Genomic DNA, 12,093 nt, shown 5'->3' on the forward strand with positions numbered 1-12,093 from the left:
AAGGGAATCAAAATCCTTATTTCCTTTTCGCATTCACGAGACTTATTTTTTTTCAATTACTATCTAGATGGACTCTACATCAGTACATTACTAATGATACCTATTGTTGTCGTTGTAGGGAATTATAGTAAATGGGAAATTTTCCAGTCCCCACATTGACAGTGTCACCAATGATAACATTCTCATGAATGTATTTAGAAACCTTCTTTATATACCTTTTGATGATCAATTCTAGGTTTTGAAGAGACATTTTAAAATGAAAATCGTGATTACCATACATGATGCTTGTTACTATAGAACCTTGATATAAAGAAAATAATTAATGAGAAGAAAGTTGAATTGGTTGCACAATTTGTAGCAGATGCTGCTCTTCGAAGTGTGAATGTTGCTCAAAAAGACAATGACATGCCACCGATTGAAGCTATTGTTGCACCAGTGGAGGAAGAAAATAAACTTCCCTGGCATGAGGTATTACCTACCTGTGGAAAAACCCATGATTTTTCTTTTGTGTGGTAGTTACTCCATTTAACTTGAGGATCATTGCAGGAACCAAGTTTTCCATTAAGTGTGTGTCAGTTTTAGAGTAAACCTCATTCCCCGCTGTTATACCTGTGATATTTGTGACTAGTAAGTAAGCTTGAATGTTTTCATTGACCCATTCAATGGCCAAGTTTAGATCTGTTGTGTTTTCAACAATTTCATTTCCCACTCCAACAATCAATTCCATACAGGTATTTGCAAATGCTTGCAGGACTGTCCCGTTCACAATGTAGAGTTGTATTTTGTTGATATTGTTGGTTTGTAAAAGACCCACTACTAGTTTCAATGGTGTCAAGTCATCTACAACTTGTCCATAGTTTATTCCTGTTGTGGTGGCACTTGTGCTAGAAAAAGAATTTGAAAGAACCAATCCTAAAAAGGGTTTAACGTCAAGTGTAAGATGCAGTATCCTGATGTAAACATAAATTTAATAATTAAGATATTTTCTATAGACTAGCATAAATCGCAATGACAGGGGAGGATATTTCCCATAGACTATTACCCAATAATAGATCAACAAAAGAACCATCAAACATTGTTCCCTAGGCCACACCACTCAAACTCAATGTTGTTCTAGATCAAGGGCTTCTAGGAGGATCAAAGTTGCCCGAGGGTTCATTTTATGCAAAACACCTACTCATAGATGCCTTACTAGTTTCTTCCCTTCTACCATGAGTCATTTGGCCTTGGATGTTAGGAGTCATATTACCTCTTCTTCATCACTAAATATTATCATGAGTAGGTTGATGCCACCCGATATTACCCTCCAAAGTCCCTTAATTCCAAGACATTATCCAAAAGACATTATTTAGAAGGAATTTGGTATTGACATTCGCACTATTGATTTGGATAATAAGCATGGGTAACTCCCTTCCCCCCATGTGTGGTAGATGCATTTTTGTATGGGCTACGTTCATTTGCTAGCTCTTTTTTTCATTATATAGGAATTTTCTTGTTGGGTTAACCTACTTTTATGCCTATGCCTATGCCATTACATTTCATGTTGCTCTTGTACTCATTTCTAATTTCATTTCATCTCATTTTTAGGAGGGGTATTAGGTAATTTGTACCCACTATTTTGGTTTAGCTATTTATTGTTGGTTGTAATCACTAGTCCCTTTGACCTATGTTCACCTTTAGTGGACATTATTACAAATTTCAATTTCAATTTTCTTTGAAATCCAGTGATAAGGAGGAATCAAGTCCTCTACTCTAATCATTACCTCTTAAAAGATCAATAACTCAATCCTTTGGATTAGACTAAACCCGCTGATTTTCCAGAACAATGCATTGAGAACAACCATTCTTATCATCATCCTTGGATCTATATGGGCTATTAAGAATCCAAGGGTCTTCAACAACTCCATGGATTGCACAACTCCATTCTCACTTAACACAACCTTTCTAGGATCTTCAAGTTCTAACAACCACTTCTTCTGATCATTTACATAGCTAAACATATTCAAACAGAGGTGTCTTCACACTAGTATAAAATGATGAAATTAGTGACTAGATGACTAAAAAAGTTAGTCGCCACAACTTTTCCAAGTGAATAATACCAAAAATGATCAATCTTAAATTACTCAGCTAAAAACGACTAACATAAATGACTAATTTAGTGTTGGGTTAAAATATACGACTAACTAATAAGTAATACAACTAAAAATGATTAACGTGAATGACTAATTTAGTCTAGGAACAAAAATACGACTACCTAACAAGTACTACAATAATACAAATCAATTGTTTATGTTAGTCAATTTAATTGTGCCACTTCAACAATCTAAACTTACAAGTGATAAGGGATTCAAAGGTTATTATAGATTGGTTGAAAGGTTATACTTCCTTAAACAATTCTTCATTGAATTAGTGGAGTTATGGAGTTGATTAGAATCTTTAGGGTTATATACTTTGATTACATTAATAGGGAATTAAATTCAACGAATTTGTCAAGTGCTCATGCACATCACATCCTTGTGAACCCTTAAGTTTAACAACAACCTCACACTTTGAAACATAGTCTAGCAATATTGATGGACAAATACAATAATTCCAACATCTAACAAAAACCCACATAATGAAGAGGAAACAGTAATAAACACACGTAGAATCCTAAGTCCTTAGTTCTAAAGATTAAGTAGCCCAAAAAAATGCTCAAACCAACCAAGAAAAATTTAGATTATGGATTGTTAATGTGGTAATATGAATGAGAAGGGAAAAAATTTTAGAAAATCATGGACTCCAACTTCACTCTCACCCTCCCACTTAGCACCAAGCATGACATTTGTTCCAAAAAATCTACAATACTAACAAGTAGGAGCAAAGTTGAGCAATGCAAATAATAATAGTTACAAATACCAAGTGAGATCCATCCAATTGTGAACCACAATGGTGATGATTTCAACATCAATAACAAAAAATCACAAAATAAGCAAAATCCATCCACTTATAGAGTGAAATTGGGAGCCTTGCAACATCATCCTACCAATATAGAACCTCCAAAATGTTCATTTCCAGGGAAAAGGAAATCAATTATTTGGCACCAGTCTTGTTAAATTCAAAGTACATTTCAATAAAAAGTTGAATTTTTGCATTGCAATTTTTTCCAATTAATCATTATAATGGATGACTTTGAAGCTCCTACATTCTCCTCAGCCTTGATTTCAAATTGCAGTGCTAGTCATTTGCCCTTGGCTTTGATGATGATGAAGGAGAATATGAAAAACGAGACACTTCTAATCAAGATAATGAAATCAAATGATATCCATATATCATCGAAATATCACAATTGATCCCCAAACCCCAAGGCTTCGAACAACGGGGATCATGTTAGAAACTCAAGTTTTTCCTAGATCAAGATGATGAAGATCCACAATGCAGCAACTTAGAGTCACTTCCAAGACTTAAGATACTAATTAGGATTTTATTTTCCCTAAGTTTTCCATAAGTCCAAATACTCAGCATTGAGAGTTAAAGCCTAAAAGACTTGCTACTTCTAGTATTATGACATTCTTTGACTTCTTGACCTCTGGTAACTACTGAATCTTGACATGAATGATGTGAATATTACCCACAGTTACAAGAACATCAACTTTGATACCAACAAAATATCCCTGACATTGTGTACCAAAAAAACCTGGCTGCTCTTCCTCCAAAAATTAAATTTGATGATGCACCTGATGACTAATCATCTGACCAGTAATAAAATAGGTTTAGCGCATGTAGAGATTGCAATATCTATTTTTAAAGATTAAACTTTGTTTATTACTTTATACTCTTCAAAACCTTTCATTTGATAGAGAAACATAAGAGGACATTCCTGAGAGCCATCATGTTTTTGTTTTTTAACACTCTGAATCTTGGAGGTATGTGACATCTAACAACTCATAAATCCACTTTTCATCATCAATAAAATGTATATTATGCTACAATGTAATAGTAATGTGTTGCTTTATCCATTTCTCCATACGTGTGCTTTGTATTTGAATAATTGTTTATTACTCAATTACACATTCTATTGTCTTAAGAATTTTCCCTAGGACCTAACCCCTAAGGTAGTGATAATTGTTGGAAAATGGATATCTATCTTTCACGCCAAAGTATCTGATTTCTGACCTTGTTTTGTTTTTTATTATTATACATACTCTTAACACTTACACCTATACAAATTAAAATCAACAATTTTTGGAAATTAAAAGTTAAGTCAATTACACCATAAAAAATGAATAGTTTTTATATTATCAACTGACCTCATTCACTCTTAAATATGTCAGTCACTATTGCAAATTGACCATCCCTAAATGTACTTCTTAGCTTAATTATAGGAACATGATAACTATATAGTCCTCGATAATATTAATTCAATGGAAATCATTTTAATAAGCAAAGGTGTGTAAAGATACTTGGGCAGTAGTCTTATTTAGTGCCCAATTTAATGTAGGTTGATCATTTGATTTTTAGTTCGAGACCAAGGCTGAATTTCAAGTTCTTCTATCCATTTTCTTAATACAAGTTTTGCTCCAAATGTGGGATGCAGAAAAATCATGCAACTACAAATTAAGTATGCCCCTTCTTACCTGGAGGTGGCAAGCATTAGAATAATTGAGCGGCTTAACCTGCATGAAAAAATTTGCATGAACATAACAGTAATAGGTGAGCCCTGAAAATAAAATAAGCTTGCATTCCTTGCTTATTAGATAGTAAGCACTCAAGCAAAAGAACTAAACAATCCTCTTGTTCACCTTCTACTTGGTACAACCATTCAGGAACTCCTCATCTAAATGTTAGTTTCCTAATGTTATTGCAAATAATAAAATAAAATTTACTATGATCTTTTCTTTTCTTTTCCATTATAAATGCTTCAAACCACACTCAGAGAAGTACCCTCTTTGTTCTGATGCTAATATATTTGAAGAACTACAACCATAGGAAACTCATGCTGAAAAACATATTTCTCCCAATATCAGAAAAAAAGAACCAGTAATCCAGTCCTATATGCCAAATAAGGGACAAACACTCTACCATATACATACTAAAATTTCATATCATTTCTCATGCATCATAAAAATTAAAATCTTCGCTAGCTTCTGATAGTGTGATATCCTACAAAGAATGCATGTTAGGCTATTTGTAGTAGCCATTTCAAGTGGTATTATATGACATAGAATCTACCCATAGAGAAATCAAATGAACAAGCCTCCTGTAGACAATCTTTAAACCAGACATTATTGGGAGAATAGACACTTAGGAACAACTATGCGATGTGTCTCTAATTTATGATCGTTGATATGAAAATAATGTTTCTAATTAAGTTATGTTGTTGTTCTAATTTATAGCTTGGATCTATTAATGGAATAGTCATTTCCACCAGCCTATAGCATGGGGCTACACTTGGATTGGGGTGAATTTCAGATATTCAGAATGCAGTCTTTTCCCTAGACATTAGGTACATTTTCTTCGGAATATACACAAAAAATATGAACTGCACAACATGGTTGGACAATAACATCAATACCGACCCTCATAGAGTCACAATCTCTCGTAGGAGAAACAATGGCAACAAGAAACCTTAGAGGACACTCTCACGAGAGAGCTGGAGAAGTTGAAGACAAAAAATACAACTTCCAAGAAAAGCAGCGACAAGATCGAATCATGAATATGACGACAACAATTGAAACTCTAGGAATGGATGAGCCATTCAAATTAAAAGGCACGGTGTTGGGAAAACCATTGAGACTAACAAATATAGCATTTATATGAATCCCCACAATAACAGCTCCTTAGTCAAGCAAGCACAAGCACAACAAACATCAAACTTGGCTTGCAAACTAGAGAGTAGCGAGAAAGAAGGCTGCATTGAGGTATCAAGTAAGGTTAAACATAACAATGGATATAATTGTTCATTGAAACTACTACCAAATGCCCCAAGAAATAAATTTTGAATTTGTTTTACGTCTATAGAAGAGGAAAAAGAGGCCAATATGACAAAAGATACAACATACACAATGCATGTAGCAAAGGAACGCATAAAACATCCCAAATCTAAGTCTATGAATTAAATCAAAATTAATGTCAAACATTAAGTATAGGGCCAGGAAAAAAAACAATGTTATAGTAGAAACTTCATAATAGCAATGCATTGCACTAAACAATTAACATAGGGACTACAGTGAACAACTCTCTAGACCAAACCAGAGGGAATTGAACCTCAAGACAAGCCATCCCATGATCTTATAAAAGAAAATATTGCACTTCTTTCACATAGTAATTCGTTACATGTGTGTTGACAGACAAAGTATCAGTAAATTAAAGAGATTCTAGACAGATCTGAGAAACTTTAATTTTGCACTCGCAAACCATAAATTCTTTCTATCCTCTCGTATCGACCATGACTTTCTTTTTATTTTCACTGCAAATCTTGGTAGAAATCGCCATTTTACTGGAAACAAAATTGATGTTGACATTACACTCAATAGTAGCTTTGAGCAATTCTGGGGTTGAGCCACAAACCTCACTATCATCCTAAGTGCTTTTCATCTCAGAAGGCTCTGGAATTGCGTTTGAGTTAGGGTTTGGAGTAGGGCTACGACTACGGATTGCATTAACATTATAACTTGTTCTCATAATAGAATTCATAAGATCTGAGAAAGGTCTTGGATTTGACTCCCTTGGAGTGTCATTTTCATAGCTTCTCTCCTCTGATTCCGAAGTCTCAATGCCATGCCCAGTTCCCTGGATGAGATACTCGGCCTCCTTTTGCTGTAAATTTTACTCCGCGGAATCGAGCCTCTTGGTATTTATTTTGTTATTTTTTGGGTTTTCATAACAGTTGGCCTAGGATGTTTGAAGGGTTCTAATGGTAGACAACACTGATTTTCCGAAAGGTTCTTCACTATGGCACGCTAATTTATTTATTTTCATATAGTTACACTATCAAATATTTATTATTATTTACGTATATTTTAAATTAATAACACTCAATAGGAAAATAAAATCCTATATAGATTTGCTTTGGCAATAAAAAAATAAATTGAGAAGTGAAGTGGACAAATTACTTGCTTGGTGGGTAATAACCACTAGTAAAACTACACATTTATAGTTTTACTTCTACATAAGTGTTAGGGAACACATAAATAATGATGGAAGTAACCCTTGTTAGGTATATTTATTTATATCTTATTCCTATCCATTTTTTATGCAAAGATTTGCTTAAATTATAGTGGAAAATAAATGATGGTAAATATGTTATTAACTAGAGTATGAGCTATTTTCAAGGATTTTATTTTTGGATAATTTTCCTACAAAGCTTAAGAATAAAAGATCATTGAAAATATATTTTGAACTCATGCATGAATATTGCAAAAATATTAATAATAAAAAGTTTCTTGTAGTTAAAATATATTATTAGTGTGTTGCTCAAAATTAGTATTAGCATAGATCCATCTAACTCCGGATCTACCAACAACTCAGAGAAATCAAATCTCTCCATGTCCAAACATTTCCTAAAGTTTTGCACTCAAAAAGAGTTTTGCATCATGAGATATTTGATCCCTCTTGGCGCTTGATAGAGTGAGAGTTAAATAGATCTATGCTAGTTTATATGTTTCATTAGAAGTTGTATTATTTATTATCAATTGTTCATAAAAAAATAAGAAGGAAATTATTTGAGTATTTGTGTAAGATGATTTTTTTATTTGGTGATGTGCGATATAAATAATAATAAGAATGAGAAATTAAAAAGAGTCCATAATGGTATTATGATGGATAGATAATTAACTAGGTCAGATGTTGCATATCAGATGAAATTGAATAAAGAAGTGTTTAAGGGAGCATAATCTTTTAGCCAATCTATAACAACCTTTGAATCCCCTATCACTTGTAAGTTTAGATTGTTGAAGTGACACAATTAGAATGACTAACATAAACGACTGATTCGTATTATTGTAGTACTTGTTAGGTAGTCACATTTTTGTTCCTAGACTAAATTAGTCATTTTTAGTTGTACTACTTATTAAGTAGTCATACATTTTAACCAAGGACTAAATTAGTTGTTTATATTAGTCACTTTTAGTTGGGTTTCTTGAGATTTCTAATTTTTTGTAGTATTTTACTTGGAAAAGTTACGGTGACTAACTTTGTTAGTCACCTAGTCACCAACTTCTCATTTTTTACTACTGGTTGGTGAGTGATTTTATTTTATTGTTCCTTCTTTTTTGCATTTTATCTATTAATTGCATAGGGAAAAAGTAAAGAAATATGGAATATAAAAAAATTAACCCTCGTAGCATAGATTTAAGTCTATTTTTATCAAATTATTTTGATGAACTATTCAGTGGAATATCCACAACAATTTATAGATCATCCAATATTTTCCAAGGGTGACATTTTTATGCCATCCCTACTTGAGTCTTAAGTGGTTTTGGTTGGAGTTTGAAGCAATTTTGGGAAGTGTCTTGCTTTCCATTTTGTTTAGTTTTTATTATGCATTAGGTATCTAATCATCGTGATGCTTACGATAGCAGAAATGCTCACTTCTATGATTAGGATATGACAAGGTCTATTAAATTTAAATTTGAGATTATAAATTATAAAATTATTTTCCATCTACTCTATATTTCTCCATGATTCTCTAGACATGTTGCATCCATAAACTTCACATCCATGGAAGATAATAAGAGTGACAATGTAACAGCCCTGTTGAAAATTCCATGTAAAAATATAGAAGTCCACGGTGATGGGACACATATTCCAAGTTGAATGGTGGGAGAAACATCCTAATGGGTGTTGATTCGATTTATTATGGCTAAGGAAATTGGAAAAGGTAATGGCTAAGGTTTTGGAAAGGCATGAGGCATTAATTGGCATTTATTTATGAAAATAATGGAAATTAGGAGAAAAGGAAGGTCACACGTTGCATGTCAGGAGGAAAATGAAGGAAAATAATGGAAAATGAAGAAAATAGAAGCCTCATTAATAAAAAGGCTTCTGAGGGTCAGTGGGAAAGACTTGATTAGTTCAGTTTCAGAGCTCTCTCATTATTCTCTCTCTCTCTCTCTCTCTCTCTCTCTCTCTCTCATACTCTTCGATGCTTAGAGTTTTCTTGGAGCACTCTTGGAGGGTGTTGCATACTTGGAGTTTTGGAGCAAGAAGGCAAAGGAAGAGCAGGAAAGCACAAGAGGGCATCGAGATCAGCATCTACAACAACCTTTCTTGCAGGTACCGAGTTGCATGTATGTCTTCCTCACTAGCTTTGGAATGCATGTGGTTTCTTGGTTATGATCTGTCACTGGCATGGAGGATTTCATGGATTGACAATGGATTTGCGTAGCCTTGCCATTTCCGAGATATCCATGGAGTTTTCGGGTTTATTTCCTTATTTTTTTTTGGTTGGTTCTCATGTTTCCTTAGCTTAAGTTAAGTTATTAGTTCCTGGAAGCCTTGGTTGGACAAGCGCTCTGGAAGCCCTGTAACGGCTTGGGTTGAGTTACTAGTCTTGGAAGCCTTAGTTGGACAAATGCTCTGGAAGCCCTATAACAACTTGGGTTGAGTTACTAGTCCTAGAAGCCTTGGTTGGACAAATGCTCTGGAAGCCCATGGTGGGTTGAGTTACTAGTCCTGGAAACCTTGGTAGGACAAACACTTTGGAAGCCCATGGTGGGTTGAGTTACTAGTCCTGGAAGCCTTAGTTGGACAAATGCTCTGGAAGCTCGACAACAGTTGTGGGTTGAGTTACTAGTCCTGGAAGCCTTGGTTGGAAAAATGATCTAGAACCTGGTGACAACCATGGGTTGAGTTACTAGTCTTGGGAGAGAGGTTGGAACAAATGCTGTGGAGCCCTAAAAGGCTAGGATGGAGACCAATCTAGTGATGGCTTTATGATGTCTAACCGTGAGGTGCAATCACTATTTGATGGGTTTAGGTGGATGGCCTCTAGAAGCCTTGGATGAGTTTTGATTGATGTGTTCTATGAGATCACACATTCATGCTTGGAATATGGCATGGGGGTGAATGGCTGAAGAGATATTTGGCTCATCCATTCTACGGTCAGGTGGAACATGGAAGTCCCATCCTGGGTTTGGATATTTCATCATTAATGAAAGGTTATTTCTCCTTGTATCTCTATGAGTATTATGATGGATTATATGTGGTTTATATGGCTGCAATTTCATTGGTATTTATGTCCCTAGTACGTTGGTTATATGTATATTTTATGAAAACAACTATGTATGGATTTCGGCATGTTTTTACTTGTATGTGAATGTATAATGTGTCTATGACCTAATAGATGAATATGTAATGAATGACATGAGGAATCAATGGTTCATAACAATTCTTAGATAAGTATGAGATCCCTACACTTAATTCTATTGTTTACACCTATAGGTTACATGCTCACGATATGTTTAATGAAATGCCTGTTATGGTTAGTAGGGGTCTGGCTAAGGTCTTGATCATCTCATTGCTTTTTCATCATTGTTTCCCTGTAATTTTATTGATTCTAAGCATTCATTCCATTCTTGACAATGGCATGGGCTCCAGGCCTGAAAAAGTGGCTTAAATCCTGGGGTCACTGACATAGAACTGGAGATTTTGGTCCACAATCGCTGGTAGGCAGGCCTATGAGAGCGAATTTGGGTTTCTGGTCGCTCCCTTGCCCATAGCATGAGAGTAACTATGGCCTAAGAGGTCCAGAACATCAGTAGGACCCAAGGACATGCTGTCTGAGTGGCTGACTTGTCTTCTGAGGGTTATGTTGATGATGTTGGATGACTGTGTGTGATGTTTCGTCAATTCCATTTACTTAAGGTTACCTAGGCGGTCGAATCATATCATAGTGGCCTCTCATCACATGTTTACCCCAGCTCACTGGTTGCTTGGGTAGATGTGGGAGGAGGGTGTTACAGAGTGGTATCAGAGCGTGGTTGCGCTCTCCTTGGGCTATGTGTTTGTCATGCATTCATGATTGGTTGCATATGTGTTCCTTATGCATGTAGTCCACGTGATTGTTGCATTTGCATGGTGTTGATCATGGTTCTAGTGATGTCACCATGTGAAGGTTTAAGGTGTTGTCGTGGGGTATGTCTTTCTATGTGTATGGTTGATTATGCATTGCTATGCACATCAGTTTTCACTTGTTATCAAGTGCAAGTGATGCGGTTGTTGTTGTCATGCATGAGGTCATGATTTGTGAAGTTTATATGGTCATGCATTGATGACTAGACTCTAGCTAGAATGATCTGTATATTGTTTGGTACTCATGTGTTATATGTCTATATGTAGTTGTTATGCATGTATGGTCTTGGTTATAGTTATGCATGAATAGTAGGTCAGACATGCCTTGTGAAGTCCTGGTATGCAATTTAGGTCATCATGGTGCTATTGGTATGTTATGATGCTAATGTGTTGAATGAGGTAAAAGAGGAGATGCAGATCATCAAAGTGAAGTTGCAACATTGGACCTCGAGGTGAGAGCATGTCGTCATACAGGTTTGTATGTTTGGCATGTAGGTATGTAAGTTAAGGATTGTCATATTTATTAGGTTTATGTAGATGTCTTTTGATGTTATGGTTACATTCAATATATATGATAGTTGATTATTATAGTCTTATGCACATGTGTCGAATAGTCATGAATGATAGTAACATGTAGTTGTATGCATTGCTATTGTTGTTTTATATTAGATAACCTAATGATTATGCTATATGTTATAGGTCAAATTGTTGTTGTTATATGACAGTTTGCTTAACGATTAGATTACATGTTTTCGATGAGCATGATATATAGCTTATGGTTGTTATATCCTAGTAACTTGATGATTAGGGTTATTTCATTAAGATCTTGATGTCATATGCATCATGCTAACTTGGATTGGCCTATGTAGTTGGTTAGGGTTATGACATTCACGTATGAGTCGAATTATTGTGTTACATTTTGTGTTACTAATCTAGACCGATCATACATACATCGTTGTTATGCATGAACGATAAATGCTTATGAATTTATGACATGATCATGTTAGTTAGTTAGTGTTATGGATATCGTGATCTTATTTA

Source organism: Pinus tabuliformis, chromosome 3_2 (assembly GCF_031772625.1).
Source record: "Pinus tabuliformis cultivar Carrire ecotype Pingquan chromosome 3_2, CPIR1, whole genome shotgun sequence".
Taxonomy (NCBI): domain Eukaryota; kingdom Viridiplantae; phylum Streptophyta; class Pinopsida; order Pinales; family Pinaceae; genus Pinus; species Pinus tabuliformis.